General features: G+C 38.6%; 1 long non-coding RNA gene across 1 annotated transcript; it reads right to left on the bottom strand.

Annotated features, from left to right (window-relative positions):
- Positions 1-3,667: 3,667 nt before the first annotated feature.
- On the bottom strand, positions 3,668-26,379 carry LOC122168310. The gene is made up of 3 exons (XR_006171231.1): positions 26,303-26,379; positions 25,338-25,409; positions 3,668-3,742 (listed from the first exon to the last, which is right to left on the bottom strand). It is a non-coding gene; the product is annotated as an uncharacterized LOC122168310 (long non-coding RNA).
- Positions 26,380-27,013: the final 634 nt, after the last annotated feature.

Genomic DNA, 27,013 nt, shown 5'->3' with positions numbered 1-27,013 from the left:
GTCTTGTTCTTTATAAAGTTTTTAAACCACAATACCTTTTGTATTTTAACAGACAGTGGAATTTAATCCTTGTCAAAAGGATGGGAGTTATATAGGAGCAGTGGTGTGAGGATGCATGAAGAGTATTGTGTTTTGTTTTTCTTTATAACTAAACATACATATTCATATCAACATATCATCAATTTGTTTTGTTGTTCTTTTTTTAAGAACCTTTGTGCCTGTATGAAAATGAAAAGAAAAGTTGTTGCAACCAAATCTCCAACAAAGCAACTTTGTTTGCTTTCCAAAATTCAGAGCATCGTTAACAATTCCACTAATTGATAGACATTGAGTATAATCTCTAATACGTCTTATCTTTCCAGTTCTATCCAAAAACATTAACTAGAAGAGAAATCTACCATTACTTTGAATATGTTTTCACATTTTTTTCTTGAAGTCTAGAAATTGTTTATTTTCAGTAGGATCTAATATTTTCTTCACTTTTGAAATGCCTCTAGTCTAAAAAGTCTGCTCATGGCTGAAACAGAATTAATAAGCAGGCTGGCTATCATGAAAACACCTCCTCACCTGAACCAAATTAATATGGACTGTCACTGAATCCACAGTCTGCTGAATCTTGCTGGAATAACTTTTCTACATTGTGAAAATTTTAAAAGACCCTCTACACTTGAGAATGAATTGATAGGGGAAAAAGTGGTAGGTCTTCACAGAATACCTGAAGATGTAAAGCAAAATGGCTTCAAGACTTTAATTACAGAAAAAGAACAGTGCGTGTTGAGATTTATGGCAAATTAAATTTATAAGTTAAAAAGCCTAGAAGTTAAAGTTGACAAGCCAAGTTTACAGGATTTTGTTCAACAACTTGCATACTTTGAAATAGAAAAAAATGTTTTATGTTTGGCATAGAGCAAGAGAAAAATATGTCTGAGGAAAAGCCTGTGGAGGAGTTGTATGTAAGAATTCAGTTACATTTTTTTAAACACTTTTTTTTTTCTGAGTTATTTTAATTATTATTTTTTATTTTGCAAGTAATGCCATAATTTTCACAAAGCTATAGGAATGAACAAAGTTATGCCTAGCTCATTTGTCTGTAGCCAGTAGGCCTGTGTTTGCTGCCCACGTCTGCTAAACTTGTATCGTTGAAGATACGTAAAAAATAGTCAGTTTAGTGTATTAATGCATTCCTAATATCAGCCAACATCACCAGTTTCTGTGCAATACCTTCTTTGTCCCCCTGCAAAATAAAGATGATAGTACTGCTTACATTTACTTTATCTCAGTGCAATATTGTGCTCCTTAATCATGTCCTGCCATGCAAGTACACTTAACCTTTGGAAGTCCTTGAGGAAAAGAAAAAGGCAAAGGAAAAGCTAGATAATGTGAGATCAAATTATATTGGAGGAAGGGGGAACTTTAAACCTGGGGCAAACTAGGATTGGTTGGATGTTTTTGAAGGAAAAACATCATGTGGCCAATATTTTCCCTTCACTTTTATAGAAGATATTTATAGTTTTTAATAACTGCAAAGACTCATACTCAGCATCTAATGCTGCATGCTCTGTCGTGGCTGTAATGCTGACAATGCCATAAAATCAGCATTACAGTACCTCAATAGGAACACATCGTTGTATGCTATACGGAACGTGGCCCCCTCCTCTGCCACCTCCCCACACCCTGCGGGTCTTCCTGGGCTTCCTGGCAGCCATTTCGTGCTTTTCAGCAAGTGACAAAAACACCTTCCTTTTTCATTTCACCTCTTTCCAGCCCACATACAGCTTCTGCTGTCATCAAAGGTGAACAGACCTTTGGAGAAGGATGATGCAAATCGGGAAGGGGATGGTCAGCCCATCTGACTGACAGCTGCTAAGATTTTGAATATTCCTATGCATCACTAGGAAGAGGATCCTGGGAAGATAGCCCAGTTTCCAAATGAGTTTCAGCTGAGCAGGGAAAAGAGGGAGTGGAAAAGAAAAGCATGGAAAAGAGACCATGGAGTAAGAGCAAAGAAGGAGAACTTAGAAGGAAATCGGAGATTGCAAGAAATGGAGGGAAAATGGAAAATAAATAGACTAAAAAGTAGGCTAAAGTGTCTACAAAAAGGAGGGAGGAGAGAAGGAAGGGAAAGGAAAAGGAGGTACTCAAAGTTGGTTTGAAGTTAGCTGACACTGTCAAAAAATGTGTAGCATCAGGAATTTCCCAGAACTCCCCAACTCTACAAAAAGGAGAAGATAGGCAGTGGCTGAAAGAGCTGGTCTCAGTTTAATTAAATGTTTATTTAAGTCTAACTTATTTGAAAATTATAATTATAATTATAATATAATTATAAATTATAATTCCCCTAGCAATGCCCTTAACCAAGCCCCTCACAAAGATATTTGAAAAGCAGAAAACTCACAAAAAAATCCCAGTTGGCAACTCTTTTTTCCTGAAAAAGAAGTTTACCAAAATCTTCAAAGGCAAGGATCTGGCATAATTTTCTCTTGAGTAAAGTTAACTCTGCAAGTTAAAGCCCTTCCAGGCAGAACAGCGTACTCCAGCTATATGCAAGCTTGGCCCCAGACCTATGAGCAGGAGTGACTGATGGTGCTGCTCATCAGGCTGCAGGGAGGACCAGTCCAGTTCTTTTGTATAACCCATCCCTGCTCATGGACCACTAAGTTTCCAGCTGTGGTACTACAGGATGCAATCTGCAAGCAGAGGATATCCCCACAACAAGAACAAAATACATGAGTTTACACAGTTTCATTCTGCAAAGGCTCCCAATGCTCTTCAATGTCAGTGGAGATGCACAAGCAGATAAAACACAACATGCAGTAAATGTATACCTGAGCAGTGTTGTCATTCAAAGATTACATAGCCAAGGAAGGCTTAGCTGATCATTTCTTGAACAAAGCTCCTGCTCATGATCATCAGTGGTAAAAAATGTGTAGAATAACTAATTGCCCAAGATCCAAAATGGACAGAAAAAATCTGCATATGTCTGATACTGGGAAACCATGGACCTGATGTTCTCTAAATATGTCCTCGATGGGACACTGTTATATTAAGCTCACATGGCCTTTGTAATTCTGGCATTGGAACAGACAGAATAGAAGGTCAACAGAAAAATAAAAAAGAAGACAACAAGAATGATGCAAAAATGTATTTGAAGTCATGTCTTTAGCAAATATAGAGTGGGGCTGGCTAGAAGTATTTAGAAGGAACCATTTCTCAAACAGAAGAATCAGTTCATTAAAAAAAAACTCTCAACAATAGCATATCTACAGTTTCAAAACGGAAAGAATTTCTGGTCGGAGTACATGTAGAATCAATTATCCACTGGCTATAGCCCCTGCTGGCAGGAGGAACTGAAAGTCTTAATACCTTAATTCTCATCAATTCAACTCAGAGAGGAATGTTCAAACTACTGGGCTATGGTGTGCGGCATTTTGAGGAGAACATTTAGAGTTGGACAGCACCTTACTTCAGCTCCTATGCTTTATCCTCCTTTCTTGTTCCCCAACCCACCCAAAAAAAGCTTGGTAGTTACAGCACTTTTCTGAGATGTGCACGGCAATCTAAACAAGGATGTCTCCCATGCCACTGAGAGATACCAAAGACCTGAAGCATCACTCTCAGCAAAACCTCTTGGCTAGAAGATTCACATTCTATCACTGTGGTCATTAGCAGCTGAGTTCATAAGAGGAAGTTGAGTTTTCCATTTCTGAAGAAAAAACAAATGACTTGCATCTGAGTCCAGGACCTAGGCAGACACAAATAAACAAAGTATAATTTTTTAATATCAGTTTAATTGCACATTTCTTTTAAACTATAAGACCACCTGGATGCAGTCATAGCAATAACAACAACAAATCAATGTTTGTGAGGAAATGCAGTTAAGTATAATACACTAATAATACACTGACTTAGAAGTAGCTGTAAAATTCTTTGTTTCCCTTTACAAGCAGAGTGTTATGAATGGCAAGAACCAACAAGTGTCTAATATTATTCTTCCCCAGATGAAATGAAAAGATATTGATTCCTACCAAATAGATTCCCTAATATGTAAACTCATTATTCTAAGGCTTAGAAGAATCATATACTTTTATTTCTGTACTGAAGACATTCAAAATAAATGTTTTATGAAAATAAAGTGTTGTGTATGCTTCTTGAAAAACCTACCAATATATAAGTCACCTTTTCACACAGTGGATATATATATATTCCTAATTTTGCCTAATATTTGAAGAATGAGCATCTCTAAACATTAAATGGTGCAAGGTTACACCAGTAAGATAACATCATGTGCTGTTGTGAGGTTGCATTTCAAAAGCAGATCTCCTTGCTCTAAAACCACAGAAGGGGAATAGGGATGAATCAGGTACAACAAACCTCCTTCTACTGTAGTGTATCTGCAACTGACACTTAGAGGTTTCTCATTAAGTCCATCATTCTTTTATTTTCCTTCAAAAGGGAAACATTTAGAAAGATTTCAGAATTTTAATACTAGTCTTTCAGTCATCTATGAGGTCATTTTTCCGAGTTAATGGAATAAGAAGGAGGAATGCCCCAAGTACTGCAGAAGAAGAATGGATACTGGCACTGTTTCCAGCCCATCTGGGGGCAGAAACTGTCAAACACCTAGATAACATTCTGAAATATTTTCCAATTGTAATCCAATTGAACCCTTGAACTACTTCTCAGAGTCACTTGCCTGTATCATAGGCGTACCAGGAAATCCATAGCTACATCTAGCTGTTTCTTTATACATAGACTGGGAGAAACTTCTCAGACGTAAATGTTTTAATTTTAGAAAGATCTTGTACTCTTCTGTCACTATTTTTCTTCTTTTGCTCAGACTTATTTGAGGTACAAACTCATCAGTTGAAGTACATTTGTTCAAGAGGCTTGACAGTGGAAACTACTGTTTCATAGCTTCAATTTTCCAGCAGCTTTGCCTTTTCTTGAGCACATGCATATTGGAAAAGAAATCGCCTGAGTTACCAACTGCTCAGTAAAGGACAAAGAACATTTCTGTATCTATCAGAGAACTATACAAAAAAGTGAAGAGGAGAAACAGGTTTTTTATTATTTATTATTTATAACCAGAGCAGCAAAAGGAGAAGGCAGCTTTGGGGGTGGCAGGAAAAGAAATGATCTGATTTGTGATGGCCACACAACCTACTTAGAAAAAAATGTATACTGCATTTCATGTTAAATAAAAGCCTGTTTCTGCCTGATACCTGGGAGAACTTGTCCATGAGCACTTCATTATTAAATAGTGTTCCTATGGTACAGCCAAGTTTAGAAAGGTTTTACTTAACATGCCATTACAGCAATTAGCCCTAGGGAAAGTTCACCTTGCATACTCAGCTTTAAAATATGCCTTAAATTTATATTTATCAACCGAGTTCCATCCTCCCCTCCCTGCAGTTATAAACTTTCCCTTTCCTCCTCATCTCATAGCTGCCACAAAGCTTCCAACCCAATCCCTTTTATCAGCATCCAGTCTGTCAGAACCCCAACCCACCTTCCTTCACAGTGCACCAGTGCAGTACCAGCCCTCAGGAAGATTGGCCTGTCAGGTCCCACGTTTCAACGTGTCACATCACCACCGCAGGAGTAAGTTGGTGATTCTGTCATGGTTTTATGATTGTTGGTTATTGGTATTCCACATCATAACATCATGTAGTGCACTGGGAGTTAAAGTTTTTAACTATTTTTTGGGGTCCCCTGTTTCCCTTTTCCAGAGGCGCAGATTTGCGAAACCCCTCTGCCCCACTAGTCACGGAACTGGGATGAACCAGCCCGTAAACTGTTGATTCTTCTGCAAGACAAGGTGTTTAAGAGACAGAAAGGAGGTTGAGGATGTTGTAATTCAGTTTCTAGCTCTGCTGTGTCTTGAAGGAAGTCATTTAGTCATTACTGTATCTCAGCTCTACAAGTCTGCATGAGGATTTTATTAGGATATTATTAGCTTTTCTCCATCTTGTTTATTCGGTTCATAGTAGATGAGCTATCACTTGCAATGTTTATTTACAGGATTTAATACACCTAGGGTCCAGCCTATCCTTAGGTGTCCAGAAACAACTGTTCCTCACAAAGCTCTCTGATCTCCGTGGCTTTGATCAGGTCCTTGTGACAAAGTAGGATTGACACACAGTGCAGCAGAGGAAATGAGCTCTAGTGACTGAAAAATTCTGGTTTTAAGTTTGCCAGGTTATCTATCTTCTTAAAATACGCAAATAAATGATTTAACATTCTTCAGGTTTTGACTGGGTGTCAGAAGAATAAGGAAAGAAACATTCCGTGTTCACACAAATGCTGGTGTGGCACTGCTGTTGTGCACTGATCACGAGCAAAGTGCTGGAGAAGATGTACCTCAAGATGCTCACCTCCTGAATCCAAAAAATAGTTTCTATTGTCCATACCATTGCTTTTCTTTTCCTACTGTCCATTGCAGGAACCAGAAATATGGTTGTGTGAGCATTTCTAAAGCTACTGTTTTTTAACTCTGCAACTGAAATTAGGTCCTTTTAACAGTACTTTTTTTGTATGCATTTTATAGTCAGAATGAATTGTGAGTGTTGTAAAACAAAAATATTTCAGAGCCTCTGCTTGCTGTACATATGAACAGTGAGAGGCTTGAGGAATGCCATTGCCTGAGCTTTTAAGGGTAATATTGCTTTGAATTTTGCAATACACATGAAAAATTAACCTTTTTTTCTGTGTGCATACTTCTTTTGCACACCATGCTGAACATACATTCGTTATACTCTAGTTCAGTACAAATCACGGAGAAGTCACTCTACAGTGATATCAGTGAAACCTTTCTCTCAGGTAGCAACAGGATTGGCCAAATTCTGAGTTGCTGGAGGCAGAAAAAAAACATATATATAGTTTTATTTTCTACCACTTGCACTATCTAGCATAAAACCGAAGCCAACTGCAATAATACTTCCAGCAAATGACTCAATCTACAAAACCATCATTCACTGACAGTTTCAACCATTGGATTTTTTTTTAATTTGTTGGTTAACCAGCATTTTGATCCACCTGCCATAATGGTCTCCATAAATTAAAATCTGAATATTTTCTAATCCATTTTCCCAGCATTATTTCATTAGCATTATATCTCAGCTGTTCAGGATGAATGGCTGCAGCTAGAAAAAGAAAGAGGAATTTCAAGGGCTTCAGGAACACTACCCAACATACAGCTGCAGTTTAAGATTAACTGATATCAGCTTGACCTCCTGTCTGCCTAAAGGAAAATGATCAGATAGCATTTGGTAAAGTTTATGAGATGTCGTTTCTACTGTGCTGTATGCAGGTCTTTAATTTCTTGTAATTTATGTTGAGAAGGCTCCCTTAGGCACACTGCTTTGTCCCAAAAGCAATAGAGAGTCAAACTTCAAGCCTACGATCTCTTTTTCTAACATACTTTTTGGAATGAAAGGAATGTGAGAGTACAGTGCAAGTGTGGTGAATAGACTTCATGGGGCACAGACTTAATGGGGCAGTCATGAATAAAACTGAAATGGGTTATGTAAGAGAAAAGATATGCAGCTGCTCAAAACTACTTCCCCAGTTGCACAGAGTTTAGTAGAACACAATTTCATTTTATCGTTTTTAATTGTATTAATCTCTATTTAAGAAAAATTCTGATGTGCAATGTAGTTTGGAAGAAACAGAAATTCTACTCCCTGATCATAAAACTTAAGGGTCTATGTCACATTTGAAACTTGCTTTAACAAATTTAATGAGAAATACAAAGTTATGCTAGAAAAATAAATGAACACAAGCTTTTGAACTCAAACTAGCTTTGATCAAGAGCAAACTTCTATGAAATTTTAGGAAACCACTCATATATTTTAGTGGTAAGAACTGTCTGGTTATAAAGAAAAATAATCACATCTGCTTTTCCCTCACTGAAGTCTTGAAAATAATAGGGAATTGGCATAGTGGCTGTGAGCATTTCATAGTTCCTAAAGAAGGAAGTATTTCTCACTGATTTCTAGTGACCCCCTGTGGTAAGCCAAACTCAATTGCTGAAGGCTACGGCATCTGGGTGATGTCCATCATAGCCTGGAAAAGTCTTAGGAGTTGAGTCTGACCATCTCAATGAGTGTGACACCTTAGGTTCTCCAGAGTCCAGGAGATGATCAGAGTTCAAAAGGTGCTCTTGTGAGAAGATACCAGACTGAGCCCTACTTACTATAAAAGGATATAATTCTATCAGACATGCTGTAGTGACAGCCTAATGCACAGGCAGAAATTAAAAACATTTACTCCAGTCACACACACACACACAAATTATAGGATGAAATTAGAGTCTAATCTATCTACTTTTTATTTTGCATTAATGTGGAATATAATTGTCCATATAAAGGTCTTTCCAAGCTAATTTCAGCAGTGAGGTGAACATTAATTCAAAGGAGGGAGCTGCCAGCATGCTGGGTAATTTAGCTTAGAATTCAGCCTGAAAGAGAGAAGACAAGCTATATGAATGTCTTCAGGTAGTTCAACTTCTAGATTTTCTAAAATACACATTAAGTCCATCTGTAAGACCAGAAGTTTAAAGAAAGTTCTACTGGAAAAAGGATTTATTAGAATTTATGCTCACTCTCAAGTACTTACAAATGCTTCATAAATTGCATATTCACTACACAAACATTCCTTCAATTGGGAACAAGCCAAGATTCTCACTAGTTCCATTTGTCCTAGAAATAAAGCCACTTGCAGAAGAAAAATGAGCTAATGGAAATATTAAAGAGTGTAAAGCAAATTTCTTACATAGAAAAGGTACATCTGGATCTCATATAATTCATATACCTAGAAACTTTATGGTACAGATTTTCTCAGGTGTCAAAACACGAAACGAATAGTTGAAAGGTAGTTATTGTTTATTGATGAGGGTAAAAACCCCTATAAGATGTTCTAAATCTTATGTCATGTTTCCCTAGTGTTTGCAAAATAAGAAGGCTGCTTCCTTGTCTGACATGCCTTCATTACAGCTGGTGGTTAGTTACATTAGTTGGGAATATGTCACAGGTCATTTAACACATATGGAATCAAGTCCATTGGCTCAGTTAGTATTGTCATTCCTCCCCTTCTTATTAAAAAATGAGAAAAAAAAAATTGGAATTATGAATAAACTTTATGTACGTTGGCTAAGCTGACAATGTATTGTATACATAAGCTCCCTTTTCCATGTGTTTTTACTTGTTTCATGTTCTTCCCCTTAAAATTGCTTCAGTAATGTCCTAGAAAAGTAAGGGGAAAAAAATGCCATTCATATTTTGGGTCTCTAAAAACCAGACTAAAAAGACAATGAAAAAAAAACCTTACATGAAAAATAAAAATGAGTTATAATATAGGTTTCACAGCGGTTAATGGAGCTTTCAAACTTTGAACAAAATAACTGGGCAGCAAATTTTGCAAAAGCACCTAGGAAAAATATTTATTTAGATCTAAATGAATCTGGCTCTAACCAAATCTCCCTGTTTTTCCATATTAAGGAATGTACTCTTGAGAAACATCTTTCAGTTTAACTTCTGGACATGGGAATAACAGACACCATAGTTGTGCCTGATGGACCACCCACAGTGTGCAGCATGGAACTTCTGATACCAACAGAAATGGGAAAGCTATGTAAATGAATGGATTCTTCTCCCTTGGTTGTAGAAGTAATATGATTACAAGTCTGAGAAAATCATCCTGAAAAAAGTTTAATTGATCTTGGGATACTGCCCTGAAAAAATTCCATTTTGCCTTTTCCGATTTGAAATAAGTTTTACCGGAAAATTTCCAACAGTTCCACTCACTGAGTAAAGCAAGCATTCTAAAGGTATGTGAGCTATAAGATTGGAATCTAGTTTTTTCCCATTTAAGCTAGTTTTCAAAAACTGTCCCTAAATACATTTATTGAAATCATAAGATTTATGGTTATGATATGTTTTCATAAGTTTATATTCTAAATATCATTCTAAAACAAAATTCATCATCCTCTTTTCTCCTTTGTGTATTTCATCATCAGTGCCACTTTAAAGTGCTTCTGGACATTTTTGGGAGGAGTGAGTTTTCATAACAGTTTAGATATCTGAACAGATGTAGAATTAGCCAATGTTGCAAACTAGAACAAGTTATATACTGCAGACACACTTGTGACAAAATTCAAATATGATATTTATCAGCTTTTAAATGGGAACACAACCATCAGCTTCAGCTCAATCTAGGATAATGTAATGTTTGCAGCTGAAGAATAGCTGATTATACTTACAGAGGTGCTTGCATTTAATGGCCACATTTTCCAGGCTCATGGTACAACAGCAAGAAAAAATCTTTCTTTCTCTCACATATGCTAATTTATAACAACAATTATTATGATTTTTATATCTATACAATGCTGCCTACAAAATACTTAATACCTGAGCAGCTGGTGCAACGTAGCTGATGCTTACTAAATGAATAAATATTTTGTCTTCTGTTTCCCCCGTGTACTTGCATCCATCTGTTGTCTTGTGTCATTTTTGATTGAGGCCTAGAGGCATGATCACAAAACAAATAATGTCAATTTTGTTTTCTTTTCTGGGGGAGCCAAGAACCCTACTTCCAGGCTGAGAGCACTTTGGTCCTTGATGCTGCAAAGAGATGCTTTTAGCTTAGACACAATAAAATGCCAAGCATTAGGGTGTGCAAAAGTTAGCACGAGAAGTTTAAGTTGGTATTCATTACAGGACAAATAGTTTCATCAAGTGTGCACTCTGAGTGAAAGCAGATTTACTAAGCTGGGAAGGGAAATGTTAGTTCCCCATAATGAGTACTGTAATTGAAGCGTGTTCTCCGGGTCTAACAACAGGCGAGCATCTGTTTCGTGGCCCAGACAGCACGTCCTTGCTGTGCCTGCAACCTGCCCTCTCTGAGAAAGTAGCTCTCAACTCATGAAGAGACCACCAGGGCCATGTTGTACACGTGCTTAGCCCTCAGTTGTGCTGCACTGGCTGCACCTCCTTGATACTGCTGTACAGTCACTATGCAGAGCTCCAGTACAGGGCCACGCACCTGCCTTTTCTAAGTCCTTTAAGAACAGAGGGAAATAGTTTTCACCTGCAAAGCTATTCCAGGCAGCTGTTTTCGGGATGAGGATGGCTGCTCTTGGAGAGACCTTCCTCCTTTTTGTTGACTGCACAGGGAGACTGACTGGCTTCCTCAGTGGATCAATTCTTGTGCTTGATACCCTAAAACTTTTCAAATGCTTCAAAACCACTGTTGGGTCAGGATCAAGCAGTAAGTTTTGAGGATTTCTCTGCTCAGTTCTGACATTAAATGAATACCTGGATCTATGTGATGCATTTACACAGCCTTACAACCATATGCATTCATAGTTATCTCTAAAGGCATTTTATTCTTGTATAAATCCTGAAAGTGCGTTGGTGTGGGCAAACATGGTAGAGTTTTCATATGCAGGAAAATAGTTTCTACAGAACATGTAGTAACAATTCAGCAAATTGAGAGTGAACCTACTGAAATCTGACTTGTCTGAAAGCAATCACTCCTCTTTCATTTGAGATAGAGAGAAATGGAGTTGCAGAAAGAGTAAGACTGAAAAGGACCAAGAAGTGTACCTGGTGATTACAGATACACAGGAGACTGTACTCCAGTGTGTTTGGGTAGAACACTTGAAAGATCCAGCAATGGCCTTCCATTTGGGTAATGTTTTCTAAATCTTGGTCTCGGTCACCCTACTTATGTGACCTATCCTTTGACTATGTGATTATGAAGAATAACTCAGGAAAAAGTGAGAGGGATTTTGTCCCAAATGGGAATATTCTAAGATAGGTCTGTTCCCAATCTCATAGGCTGTAAGTTCAAGTTTCTCAAGAAACATCTTGGAGTTGTCTGTATGCTGAACAAACAGCTTCAGGGACAAGGAGTGGCACTCCGAGCTGAGTGAAGTAAATTGTCCCTGACACCTCTGTCAGGACGAGTTTTTCTCAATAGAAAGACATGATCACTTTCTCTCACAATCAAGTATGAAATCACTCAGCATGGCCATATTTGACAACTAAATCAAATACAGCTATATTCAAGAATTTCAGTTAAGTAACTCAGTATCATAGAATTTTTTTGACATACAATTGGAGCTAATGACCCATTTTTCATTTTCTTCAATCCCAAATAAGAAATATTAAACATTAATTACTATCTGTTCAAGAGCATACCTCTGAACTTTGAAGGCCATTCTTCCTGGAAATAGAAAAAGAAGAAAGGGGAATTTTCTCATATATTCAGAAGATTTATTCTGTTTTGTAAGATTACAGGCATGAATACAATCCTTGCCCTCAGAAATGGCTGCATGTCAGATGTATCCAAGTAGTCTAAAGAACAAAAATTAATGGAGAAAGATAGATACAGCCAAGCACAAAAAGTATTTGGGAGAAACTGATCAAACATCTATTTGGTAACTTCTATCCTCTTCCTTCCCTTTCCTTCTAACCATAGCAAGAGGTCATGCATTGGGCCTTACCTTTGGCTGATTATTGAGATGGAATTATTTCTGTGAAGAAATCATTTTTTTTCCTAGTTCTGTTTTGACTCCTGATCATTTCTTTGCTGCTAAATGAAGACTCTTGGAGTCATGGATGCTTTCTATCTCTTTCTCTCACTCTCATTCTTTTTTCTTTTTTTTTTTTTTTTTTTTTTTTTTTTTTTTTTGTAGCAGTCTAAGTAAATTAATAAATAAATGCTTGATTAGCCAATGTAGTAGAAGTACTCCTCTGAGATCCTCTTGCACCACATGAGTGAACCAAAGCCTGGTGGTGAGGTCAGACCCAGATCCCTGAGATTATTATTACTGCTTCAATAGCTTCTACCCCAATTAGGATCAGAGCCCCAGTGTTCTAGGCACAGCATATTACGCAGTAAGAGACACGTGCTGTCCCCCAGAGCCTTCAGGCTGATAGGAATAACAAATGAAGCCAAAGGCTGTTCTGCTATTCATTGGGGAAGCAGACTGAGTGATTGTGCTCTGTGGATTTTGTGTGAGAAGTGTCTTCGACTGCCAGCATTGCCAGCCTTTGTCTGATCCCCAGAGCATGACTAAGAAAAGGGGAAAAAAGGTAGAAAGATGAAGATAAAGTCAGTTACAAAGTTGTATACTTGATAGAAAGCTACATGGGGAGTAAAAACAAAATTACAAAATGACAGGACACAAATGCAGTGGGAGTTGGGAAAAGATGAAAGAAGGAAGGAAATTGGATAACAATAGTGATCAGAAAGAACAAAAGCAAAGGCAAATAATGACAAGCAAGCAAGAAAGAGGATTAGAGTTGAATGATGAAAGCTATGGAAATAAGGACGGTAGCTGCTATCAGAATTACAGGAAGTTATTTTATTTAAGATGTCATTGTTAGGAGTCTGAGAATATATTTTTTTAAACATAGACAATCCTGAAATGAGGAAGACTTCAAGACAAACGAGACTTAGGGGAAATGTACAAAAGCTACAGAGAATATGTATACATGGCACTGGCTGCTTCTGGAGTTAGTTCAGAATTGCCTGGGTCAGTGTAAAAGAAACAGTACAGCTTAGCACGAACTTTCACATAGCCTAACCAGTCCTGTTAAAACAGTAAGGAATTATAAAGTGCCATTTGAAAATAATCTTAGATGTTTTTGAAAATTTCATCTGAGCACAATCCACCATCATGATTTGCTGCTTTCTTTTCAATTATTTAACAATGTCAATTTCTGTGCAGAAAAAAAAAAAAAAAAAAACTTGTCAGGAATATCAGCAAACTTCCTTATGAATAGTTGATGCATGTTGAATAGCATCGTTTTTGGAGTTTGTTTTACAGGGACTATTTTGGCTGACTCTTGGGATTCCAAGTCTGAATGCATGCTAGGGCCAACTGATATCAAGCCTGTAGCCTAAAACACAGCTGTATCTCTTTCTCTTGATTCTGTATATCTGACCCATACCCTAAATAGACATCCAAGATGCTCTTGTCAATATGATATACTTAGATTATATAGCACTAAATGTGTTATTTAGGGAGCGAGTACCTGAAAGGCCATTTGTCATATAGCTAGAATGAGGGTAGAGAGGAGAGGGAAAGACAAATATGCTACTAGGTTGCCTGCTTGACAGGAGAAGAAGAGCCGTGGGAGTCAGGATGTAGATGGCATGCTGGCTAGGCACAGAGTCTCCCATGGTCAAGTGATTTCCAGAATTCTGTGTTTGCAAGGAAAGATTCTGGAGCTACTCTAGCTGTTGTGACTACAGAACTGATATGAGTTTTACACACCCAGGTTCTGTGGCAACTAAAGAGACTTGCCAAATTCACCACTAGGAAAAATTAAAGAAGTGTGAATCACAGCTGATGTACAGGCTATTTAGTTTAAAGAAGCCCCACCAAACACCAAATGTTAATGTTATATCCCACTTCTGAGTTCAGTAAAAAAATACATTTCTCTCATTCCTTGTAATAGTGCCTTGCTTTCCCTAGAGAATAATATTCTTTTGTTTAATAGCAGTACATATGTGCTGCTAATAGCTAGAGTACTGTTAATAGCTAGAGTTTGTAAAGCTTGTAACACCTAAGTTCCTAAGTAGTGTTGGTGTATCACAGTACCTTGCAGCAAAGGTGGTCAAACAAGCTTAGTTTCTCAGAGGATTATATTTCATAGGCTTCCTTGTCATTCAGGCTATTCAATTTAGGATAAAGCTCAAATTTTTAAGGCTTTACTTGTCCAAAAGTGATGCTAGGGTTTCGGTAAATCAAGGGTCCTATGGTGCAGGACAGCCATACATCTGGGAACTTGGGAATACTGCTGGAAGGCAAGATGGACATGAGCCAGCAATGTGCCATAGCAGCCCAGAAAGCCAGCTGTATCCTGGGCTGCATCAAAAGAAGCTTGGCCAGCAGGTCGAGGGAGGTGCTCCTGCCCCTCTGCTCTGCACTGGTGAGATCTCACCTGGAGTACTGCATCCAGATGTGGAGCCCTCAGTACAGGATGGACACAGACCTGTTGGAGTGTGTCCAGAGGAAGGCCACAAAAATGATGCAAGTGATGGAACACTTCTGTGAGGACAGGCTGAGAGAGCTGGGGCTGTTCAGCCTTGAGAGAGGAAGGCTCCAGGAAGACCTGAGAGCAGCCTTTCAGTATCTAAAGAGAGACTGTAAGAAGGAAGGGAACAGTCTCTTTAAAAGTGTCTGTTGTGATAGGACAGTGGGAAATGGTTTCAGTCTAGAAGAAGGGAGATTTAGATTGGATATAAGGAAGAAGATTTTTACAATAAGTGTGTTAAGGCACTGGAAAACACTGCCCAGAAAGGTGATGGATCCCCATCCTAGAGACAAGGTCAGACTGGACAGGGCTCTGGGCAACCTGATGTAGCTGTATGTGTCCCTGTTCACTGCAGGGAAGTTGGACTAGACAGTCTTCAAATGACGACTCTATGATTTTATGATTCTTTGACTAAAATGACACAGTAACAGAGATAATATCTGCAGACTTTTTTCAGCCAAAGCTCTTGCCTAAATCAGCTCACGGAATGAGAGATATCTGGCTGGAAAGAGATCCATAAACAGCAACTATCAGAGCTGTATGGAAAAAGATAATTCCAGCTTGGGGAGGATTTCAATATTTGATGAGCACTTTCATGCCCATTTAAAATGAAAGCTCAAAATGTCAACGTTTTGCTTAGCCAGACTCCAAGCTCAGTTCAAAACCCTGGGCAAGATGCAAACTGCTCCTGAAGCACCAAAAATTCTGAAATAGAAACCCTGATGACTAATTAATCTTTCATGTGAAAGGCTTTTCTACCAGGAAGGGGAAGGTTTCTGAGGGCAGGCTGTTTGAAGCACAGAGCAGGCAGCCTGGCATACACAACCAGAGGCCAGCAGTGAAAACTCTGCTCTAACAAGAGTTTCTTCCAGTGAACCCCAAGCCTCCTTCGAGTATGACCCTATCTCTGATGAAAGATGCTTCTGTAAGCCATCAGTATTCAGAAGGAACCATCTAGAAATTGTGTTCCTTTCCATTCAGAATCCAAGGCAGTTACGGAGAGTGCCATGTTTCATCAGCATAAATAATTAACTGCAGAAGGACATGTAATATTCATAGCTGAAAATCATTAAACAAAATAAGCTGGGAAAAAAAAATATCTTGAACGTGAAGCAATATTAATCATTTAGCCACAGATTCAGCTTAGAGCTTCTCTTTTGTTTAATTTAATTATTATTTCTTTAAATCTATTCATGGGCAGATGTTGCTCCGCAAACCCAGACTACTAATTCCCACATGCATGGCAGCCAGCCTGAGGTTTAGCCTCTTACAGTACTAATTAACATCATGAGGCACTGTTAATGTTAGTGGACAAAATCAAAGTGAAGAATTTGTACTGCTTGCTGAAATGGGGATAAAAATGGGTCAAAAGAGCAATGCATTTCAAGCATTGTCTTCGTGGCTGTATCATACATTCTCAGGTTTGTTCATTTATGCGAGATGACAAAAAAAAGCTTTTCTCTCCAAGCATGCACAATGGGAGCCCCTGAGAGCTGAGGTGTTAAAAAGCAGAAAGGACCCCAGCAGCTCCTTTGGGATTTCCAAGCAGGAAGACAAGAAATTGTTTCCGTGTAGGAGCCAGAATCTTGTCAGCAAGCAGTAACACCCAGAGTTACACCACTGCTCTCACTGAAGAGGTGATGTCAGGGCAAACCTTACAAGCTGGCATTGTTCAGCTCATGGCCTGGAGAGCCATCACACACAAATTAGCAGTGTCACATCTCACTAAAGGTCTCATTGTCCTTGTGCCTTTCTGACATCCCTTCTCTCTTTCCCTTCTTCTGCCCAGAAAACAGGCTCAGCCTGAAACTAGCTTCTGTGAAATGGCTACTTTTTTGACAGTTGGGAAGATAATGTAAAAAATAAGAGGGAAAAGTGCAGAGACAGAGTGGTTGGAAATATCTCTGCTGGCAGCTGAAGGTGGGAATATTTGATTCTCTGGGGGTCTGTGGCCTGCTATGTGTCAGGAAACTACACAGGATCTGTGCTCAAATGACAAAATGTTCCTTTTTTCTCTTGTCTTTTTTTTTTCCTTTTTCTCTTATATATTTTGTGTGTGTGTGTGTGGTTTTCTTTGTTGTTGTTTTTTTTTTCCTCCTGGAATAACTGCAATGACCCATGGTGTCATTTGCATGGAAATGTTCAAAGCTGTTCAGAAACACTGCATCTGCACCACTTGTTCCTGCTATGCTGAGGAGCCTGTGCAGAGGGAGAAGACTCTGTATGCCTGAGTTGTAAAGCATTACCTACTTGAAGTGATAGACCTTATTCTCTTAAACACCACTGAATACTGCTGCCCTTTTAAGTACAGACGTCCAGGGCCTGTAAGCTGTACTTGTAACAGAGTACTTCATGCACAGAGTTTGGACCTGCAGACAGATTTTGAGCCTTGCAGAAGCCTCCTCACAATACGCATAAAATAAAGTTGTTCTCCTGGGGTAGATGGTTGTTACCCTGGGCCTTGAATGTGGCCAAACATCTGTCAAACATGCAACTTAGTGCATCTTAAGGTCCTTTTCCTTCTATCGTATGTACGCTTTGGAAATCAGGTGTAAAATCTACACAGAGAGGAATCTTCATTCACTCTCACTTCACAGTTACTTTCAATGTTTGTTTATTAGGCACTTCAAACGGCTGGAGGGGACTGCACCAAAGTACCACAAGGGCTTATGCATTTACAGGTCATATACAGTTCTTTCACGAAAGGTGCAATCATACAAAACTCCTACAGTTCTTTTTTTTTTTTTTTTTTCAGCAAACTATGACAGTGAAGTGAGAGATCTTTTCTCATTAGGTAGCCAAACATCAGACCCAGATGTTGAATATTTTATGCTTCCATAAGGGAGTTACAGACACATATATGTTTTTCTGTTTCATCTGCAAGGTTATTCAGTCTTTAGAAACAAACAAGAAAATTTTGATTTTCCCCAGGTGCTTAACTGCACTGTGCTGAGACAGCCTGAATTGCACGGAAAAGGATTTCTGTTCGGTTTTCAATGAAAATCACAACACAACCTTAATGATGCGAAGGTCATCAGTGTCTGCATGGCAATTCTTGAATATGTAAGCAGGTAATCAATTAAAGCTTTCAGTGAAATAATTTTAATTGTATCGTTTTATTTTCCTGTTTATCCATTCCTTTGTCTGACTCTCCATGCTGGGCTGCGCACACCCAAGCTGTGAGGTCTCTAAGGTACAGTGCCTAGTGTGATGCACACTTAACAGCATTCTTAGCACTCACTTAGGATAAATAGGTCATCTAGCATGCTGCGTGCATGCCAAGATGGTGAACGCTGAAACCTCTGGGTTGGTTTACTGCCAAAGTAGGATTTTAGGACAGTATTCCTACTAGTAAGTAATATAAGTAAAAAATGTAATGTAAAATGTAAGGAAAAGAAAATAAACAACAAATTTTCCTTTCTGGGAAAGAAGGCAGTAAGGGGAACAGAGCAGAACTCTGGGTGGCAGTGTATATTGTAGGCACAGAACAAACAATCAAAATAGATGCATCAAACCTATGTGTGCTATGAACCGATCAATTAATCTGGCAGGAACCAGAGCTCTCTATTTCTAGTGTCAAGATCTGAGGGCATAATTACATGAGCCTCAGCACTTGTAAGAATGTTCAACACAGTCATGAATTTATTAGAAAACAAGGGAAACACATTTGCATACTCAGTTCATATTTCTAGAGGAAGAAATCCATGCACTATGCCAAAATAAGAATTTAAATGATCTAATAAAAATTGTGAAATGTTATGAATGATTTAGTAATATCATCAGCATTAGCACAGATGGCTCACCATGTTGGTGTACCACTCTGTCTGCATAATGGGGATGACTGAGAAATGCCACACATCTCTATTACACAGTATTACTCTGGGTGCCAGCACAGTGTACTACTGAAGAAGTTCCAGTGCCAGAGCATGAAAGTTATCAGTTAGATTTCAGCTGCAGAAAAAAAAGAAAAAAAAACCTTGTTGATTTATAACAACCGTGTTGTTCAGGAGAGAACAGAAATTAACTTTGGTCTTCTCTGGGAGACATATACTCTACAAAAGTGAACAAAGTAGATTTTCCTATGGAGCATTATTGCTAAAAACCTTTCTTCCGGAGAAAAGGGGGATAATTATCAACGAATTCCTCTGAAGCTACTTGGTTACACAATATAGACAAACTCCAGAAAATTAATAGTGTTAGAGTGCATTGTTATCTTCAGTATGACCTAAGTTGCCATTGAAGGAAACAGGTTTTTCAAATGATGACTAGACATTCACTGAAATTTCTGAGATTTGCAATTGCTAGTAATTGACAAGATGATAATGAATGTGTGTTTAAGAGAGAAAGCAAAAAAAATGCCATATTTAGATCTCTAGCTTGATTAAACATGCAGCCTTACAAAGTATCATGACTTGTGCTTTGGAGAACAGGTTGGAGAAGCAGGGATGGGGATTGATCACAGATGCAAATATATGAAGGCTTCTTGAGCCAAGCCTGCCACCAAGACAAATGTTAAACACATTAAACTGTGCTTAAAATCTTATTAATACAAGACTCATGGGAGTCATTTGAGATCCACCATTTTCTTACACAAACAGTGGTAGCAAAGATTTGGCTTTCTGAGATAGGATAGAGCAAAAAGCATGTACTTTTTAGAATATTTAAATATATCATTCATGGTTGGCATTTGGCAAAGATCAGAACATTTTTACACAAAACCTGGGAGTAGGCAAATGTCCTTCGTGTTTCAGCCTGCATTCCAGATTGTCTAAACAAGCAGAAAATTATTCTTATTTTAATATTTTATTCAACACTGCCTCTTCTGGTTTCATTAAAACAGGGAATTACCATAAAAAGCAAAAGAAGAAGAAAACTTTGCTTTCCCTTAAGTTCTTGGCAAAACTGTCACTTTTTTTGAGAGGTTTGAGAGATTTTGAGAGGAAAGAAATTGATCTTTTTCTGCAATGCTAATCTAAGTCCTTGCAAAACACAAGATTTTGAATTTTGCACTAGGACACATCTAGTGCTATCAGGCCTCCTTTGAAAAAGGAGTGCTTCAACTGCTGTTACTCTGAGCAATGGCACTTAAACAGGTTTGCTTCTAATACCTTTGCATGCCTCAAGGCTGAAATAGAGTGGATCTTGGTTAAACATTATTCAGGGCACCAGGGTTAGCTTGCATATGGCAGCCATCACTTTCATCTCCCACTCACAGAGTGCCTGCTTTATTGACTTTCAGTAGAATGAGTGATCCCGACACTTCACCAAAGAGAGTGCATGGTGAACCCCAGAGCAGAGAACCACAGGGAACATCTGCTTTCTGTAAGAGTTTCTCTCTACCAGAAAGTGTGGCTAGAAAAATCTTAGTATGACAGGAGAAAGCACTTCCATCTCAAAAGCATTCTTGCTTAGTAGGAGCTTAGGACAGCTTTGACAAGTACAGGTAAGACACAGTATTGTGCATTAATTCACAATTGTTAGCTAGTTAACTGTTCTGATATAGTTTAAAGCTGGTGCTTGACCTAATTTAAAGGCAGCTGTTGTCTTGTAGCACATGGGAGCCTTGGAAGTCAGCTTTTATCTTGGTGCCATGGATTGTGGTTTATGTATTGTCTCTTACTGACAAATGTAAAAGGCAGGTACAGAGAAGCGAATTCTCCATGAAGTCTAAATATCCGTTATTTATCAGTGTTGATAAGTGCCCTTACTGTATATGTGCTGTGCTGTCATGGAAACAGCCATTCAGTAGCCAATTAAGTGCAAATCGAAGTGATGCTGGATAAGCAGGATAAGCATATGTTAGAAATGAATTCCTTACCCGTTCCACCTTAAAGTCCCCCAGATATTTTTAATTCTTAAGAATCTTACTTGTCATCATCTTTTTGGAGAAATACAGAAGTATGTAATAGATTCAACAAACCAAGAAAGAGCTTTGTGAAGTCTGTGCCTTCATACAACCTGCATGCAGCAGACTGTGAGTGACTTTATAAGTGCAGTTAATACAATGACTTCATCTTTTTTTGCTTTGTTTCCCAGCCCTCACACACAAGCAGTAGATTACACCTAGGGGTGGGTGCTAGCTCTTTTTCATATGGCAAAATGTCAGAATAGTGCATGCTTTATGCCATCCCTGTCCTACACTCTGCTCCAAAATTTCAGGAAACTTGTCTGAAGCTTGTCTGTGGCTGTGGTTTCATAATAGCCTTGGAGGTGCAATGGCCCTGCCTTCCTTTCTCTTCCCCAGCTGCATCTTTGTTCTCCCCCTGCACTGGCACAGGTGTGCATCTCCCAGTGATGTGAAGGAGCAACATCAGTTTTATTTTCTTTCCTAACCTGGTCAGATGAGCATCAATACCTCTGCATATCAAATAGAGAGAATAAGTTACCTGGAATAGCATCCTTTAAGCTCTCTCAACTATCTGACTCTTAAAGAAATGTATTGCTCTCTTTATCAGAAAACTGTTCTGTTCCATTCCCAAAGTCACTGGAGTCAGACTCTAAAGTTAAACAGAAAATAAGAAAAAAAAAGAACAAAATCAAAGCCTGTAAAGATAACTCTTCTTGTACCATTCTTAAATTGGATGAAGAAGGTGAGACAATAAATCAGTGTTACTACGTGTGAAGACCTGTGGACCCTCCACTATGTGGAGATTACTACAACTTTCTCTGATGATTATGGTCAAGAATATGGCTGATGAGAGTAATTATTTATAGCAAGCATAAAAACATTGCTAGTTAGAACTCAATAGGTGTCGTCATCACTTTAACAAAATCCTGTGAGTGTGATACCAATTTGGAGGTGTCATACTGCTGCGTGAATTGTAGAAAACTGCTGTTTTTTCACAGGTACCAAGAAAATGATCAGAGTAACAGCAGTAATCAAAATGAAGGAACCCTACATAGGGAAATATGATGACTACAGACTTGCCGGCAATTTTTTCCTTCCTATGCCTGTCAATCCAAACAAAGCACACAGTAAACAAGAATCCATTATGGCTGATAGGTACAGACCCAGTGAGAATTTCTATATATTCCTTCATTCACCAGAAGTACCTACCCTTATCCATCAATTTTTTCTGGTAATTAAGAGTCATATAAAAATTAAGACTTTCAAAATATCACTTTGTTCTGTGAGGACTATCTAAGGAAGCATTTTGGTTTTGCTTATGCTGTTGCTGAAATTCAGGGTCCATGACAGCCACCATGACCAAAGGCCTTCACCCATTCAGAACAAGCACAGTTGCCTTAATTATTTATCCATACAGTATGTTAATTCCTGTAGTAGCTTGTTTTCTTCTATGAGTAGTATTGATGGAATATAATTAACTTATGCCCTTTTGTTTTCAAGTACTCTTCCACTAAACTTGTCTTAACTCATGATGAACAGTTTCCCAGTGGCGATCCAATATAAAATATAATAGTAATAGAATAGCATCACTTTTTTTTTCAGGAACAGAATAGTGCAAGTTATGTCCCTGAAACAAGGTTCCCCTCAGCTGGACCTTTGTGAATCACCTTAGTCATTTCCTGTTGTGTCCCATGATCTTCGGCAAACGACCTCTGCTGATGCTCCCTGCCTTCAGAAACTTCAGTCATCTGTGTAACTCTTTTATCAAGCAACACAGATGCTGAATTTATTCCAAAAGGTAATTCAAGAAGTCTCTAGTGACTTTATATGACTTTCAAAGCACTAAAGATATTAGGCTCATCTAATCTAAGACACCAGATCTACAGCTCGCTTCTGATTCAAGAATACTTTACAACTCTGAAGCCTTGAGGTAATCTAATCATGTATGGATGTGTGCAAGTCTGTGGGAGCCACAGCAGCCTTAAACTTTGGTCTGGATTCTTTGTAATGAACCAGTCTGTGAGCTTGCTCGTTTCACTACCGTTACAGTAACTTTTTCACTTAATCTAATTTTATCACCACTTTTTACTTGAATATGGTAAATATCTAAAGAGACAAAAATGTCATACATCTACATTTAGTTCAAGAAAATATTCTATTTCTGGCAAAATTGTGGTATTTTTGTATTAATCATGTCTTGAGATACTTGCAGTGATGATTAGTTATTCATATGCTAACTTCTTTAACTGTTGTTCAAGGTTAAGCATACATCTGTTTTTATACAGTTTATGATCTCACAATCCATTTAATCCTTATTTTTAGAAATAGGAATTTGAATAAACCAAAAATTTTTTTGAAAAGCTGTTTAACTGTCAGGGTTACTTGTAGGAACGTTGAATTCATCAGCTTGCAATGTTGTTGCTGTGTGATATCCAGTGCCCTTGGAATATTCTCATTTCCTTTGAACCTAGGCAGTGTTTCACCAGCTTTGAGCTTGATACGTGAGAATCTTATTTTAGGATTTATTGTAATCCTGCTTTCAGAGAGTGTATTTTCTTCCTTGTTCAAAATAGGCTACAGTGCATCACCTCCCATACCACTCCCACTGCAATTAGTTTAGATACGCAATATGTCAAATCCGTGATCTGATTGATTCCTAGAATCATAGAAGGACCTGGGTTGAAAAGAACCACAATGATCACCCAGTTTCAGCCCCCTGCTATGTGCAGGGTCACCAACCACCAGACCAGGCTGCCCAGAGCACATCCAGCCTGGCCTTGAATGCCTCCAGGGATGGGGCATCCACAGCCTCCTTGGGCAACCTGTTCCAGTGCATCACCACCTTGTGTGTAAAAAACATCCTCCTGATATTTAACCTAAACCTCCCCTGTCTCAATTTAAAACCATTCCCCCTTGTCTTATCACTACCCACCTTCATAAACAGTCAAACCCCCTCCTATTTATACACTCCCTTCAGGTACTGGAAGGAATACACACATCAGTAGCAATTCAGTTCCTTAGCTAGCAAAGAGTAAGTCAGATGGAGCAAACCGAGGACACTGGACACCTCGCTGACCGTTTCGCCCCTCCCCGCGTTCTCACAGGGCTGCAAGATGCCATTCCCGAATGCATTGCCCCTTGCAGCACCACCTCTGAAAATCAAACCCGACGGGTTTCCTGGCGTTTTCATATTCCTTATTTAAAACACTAGGTGTCAGTCGCATCCTCCTAACGCAGCCTGTTGAAAGCTAGGAGCCCATCAAACTCTGCTCTGCGCGCATTTGAAGGTATTTGCAAAGGAAGCATAGTGCAAGTCAGCTGTCTGGAGTAGGTATCCACATCGGAAGCAGCAAAACGGGTGGCAGCCAGCTCAAATTTCTGATTTTGTGCTTTCTTATTGGTCTCAGACAGAATGTATGAAGCAGAGAAGAGCCTTAAATGGGGATGAAGTTTTAGCTCTACTGTAATCAAATCCAAATGCTGACAGAGGTTTTTACAAAAAATGACCTTAATCACAAAACAAGTCTGAATAAATGATCTGGGATATTTTTTTCTACTTGTTGGAGTATATGTTAACAAGTTATTTGTACCGAGTTTCGTATAATACACTCCAGTGATGTGATACAAGTTCAGCTTCTGCACAGGTTTTTCTCCCTCTCAGCAAGTCTGTGGCTGCTGAGAGCAGCAAGGAGTCTGGCATGAGCAAGGTAAACACAAGCAATGTTCAATGGGGCACAAGAAGGTACTTTTCAGTTTTGATGACAGCCCCTGGAAAGATCTGAGGCATCCTCTTCCTAGCACACCTACTGCCAAATACTGGAAGAGGCACAGAGTGAAATGCAGAATGGCAACAAGCAGCACAGCAGCTGTCCCTCAGTGAAAAAGTCAAAGACAGAAGCAAGGTGTGTGTGAGAGTCTCTCTAAGAACACTTCCCATTTGTTTGTTGCTTCCTTTCTGCGACCAGGAAGTTGAAGATTTGCCCCCAGAATTTGAAAGCATCCAAAAGGGCATACAAATGGCTGAGCTGCAGCCTGATCTGCTGTACAAGAACTGGGTATCATGGACTGTGCTAATGATAGTTTGATTTAATGGCTACTGAAAATCTGAAGAACAATTAAAAGCGTCAAGCTTAGCTCAAAGGTGCTATTTGCACCTCTACAGGGCCCATCACACCCAGCTTCATAGAACCACGGAATGGCTTGGGTTGGAAGGGATCTTGAAATCTATCCAGTTCCAATTTCCTGCTTTGTGCAGGGCTGCTACCAAGCAGCTCAGCTGCCCAGGGCCCCATCCAACCTGGCCTTGAGCACCTCCAAGAATGAGGCACCACAGCTTCTCTGGGCAGCTGTGCCAGCTCCTCACTGCCCCCTGGGTAAACAATTTCCACCTAACATCTAACCTAAATCTCCATCCAGGGTCCACCTTCACAACTTACACCTACCGTGGCAGAAGGCTCTCAGTGTCCTCTCCATCCAGTGGAGGTTTTCTGCTCACTCTAGACAATTCAGGGCATCTGGGGAAGGAAAGAAATAATTTTCACTTTATCTTATAAAGCATCATCCATTCCTTTACCTTAAGAAGCACATAAAGAACCAGCCACATCAAGTCAAATGGCAGTGATTAAAACCCTCAAAAGCTGCTTCATTTCAGAAATAGAGACGCTTGAGTCTCCCTTTCCCCCTATTTTCATCTCCCTCCCCACACTTCAAAATGCTGACTAGAACTGTGTTTCATATTGTGCTCTATAGACCTACCACTGTTGGTCTCAATCTAAATATTTGTTACGCAGGACCAGTAGTCCATCTGTGTTGCAGGACTGGAGCTGTCAGTAAAAACAAAGGCAGAGCCCAGGTCATCTCATTCTGGATAAGCGTGCAATGAAAATGAGTAGAAAACAGATGATGCCATTTGAGATAAAGCTATCCAAGGATAAAATCTGGAAGAAATCCTTTATTTCTGAATTGCTCAATCTTCCTTTGTATTTCCTTTATGAATTTTCCATATAAAAAGCAGAGTTGTTTTGCACAGAAATCAACCAAGTAAAATTGTTCATTTAAAATAAATTACAAATTTGTATAGTGGATTATTATATATAATATGATTTTTACAAATTCAATTTTATACATTTAAATACGTTCCATATAGCAGGCATACTATGCTTTGTTCTTCCTTTAGAACTAGCCAAGCTCTCTAATCAAAGGGAATACGCTCATATTTAAAATTTTGCAAATCTTTGTTCCCCCTTCCTAATGTAGAGATTCTCTCTAGCAAATTTTTCAGACTGCCAGGCACTGATATAGGTAACAAAGTGAAACATTTGAAAATCTAATGCAGCTTTCAAGGATGATAATGCTCACGTGTGCATACTTCACAAAACAATTTGTTTACTTGTCTTGAAGAGCTTACCTGGTCCTCACGATACTGAGATGCACGCACTCAGCAACATTCATGTCCTTCTGACTTTGACAAGAAAGAGATATTAGCCTAAGTTTGTGGAAAGAAAATTCCCATTGAAAACCCAATGGCAAGGAAGTTTCAAAATATGAATATCTTTCCTAATCCCATCTCTCCACATTGCCTTAAATTTGTTTCAATCACTTTCAGAAGTTCTGTTTCAACAGTGGCAAAATCAGAAGAGTGCTGTCAGCAGTACATTTATATTAACTGCAGTAAGCACTTGCTTGTTTTGTCCTAAATATTCCAATTTCTTAAGTCTCAACTGAAGTGCTGATTCACCAGTGGTGCATACTGCATAAAGGTTATGTTACATATAAACTTTATCTACCTATTCAGAAGTTTAATAAAACAAATTATTAAAAAAATAAGCATGGTTTTATTTTATATATTTCAACATTATCCTTGAAATGGGCTATGTTACATTACTTTTAATCAAATGTCTTAATCAGAATATTTAATTGATTTCTTCAAGACAGAAAGCTGCCCCAAATGTATAATTCATGTCATAACTAATTTAAGTAGGTAAACAAACAATTGCTATTTTTGTGTCTGACAGCCTCAACTGTGCATTCACTAGCAATAGTAGCAATTCAGGACACTTTGAGGAATCCGTGTTAGGTTCTGCTACTTAGGGGATAAAAAAAAAAAAAGGTATATGGT

This window comes from Centrocercus urophasianus, unplaced genomic scaffold (assembly GCF_019232065.1).
Source record: "Centrocercus urophasianus isolate 14NV4802_14NV808 unplaced genomic scaffold, USGS_Curo_1.0 seq_11, whole genome shotgun sequence".
In the NCBI taxonomy this organism is placed as follows: Eukaryota; Metazoa; Chordata; class Aves; order Galliformes; family Phasianidae; genus Centrocercus; species Centrocercus urophasianus.
This window is presented reverse-complemented; position numbering and strand designations above follow the sequence as displayed.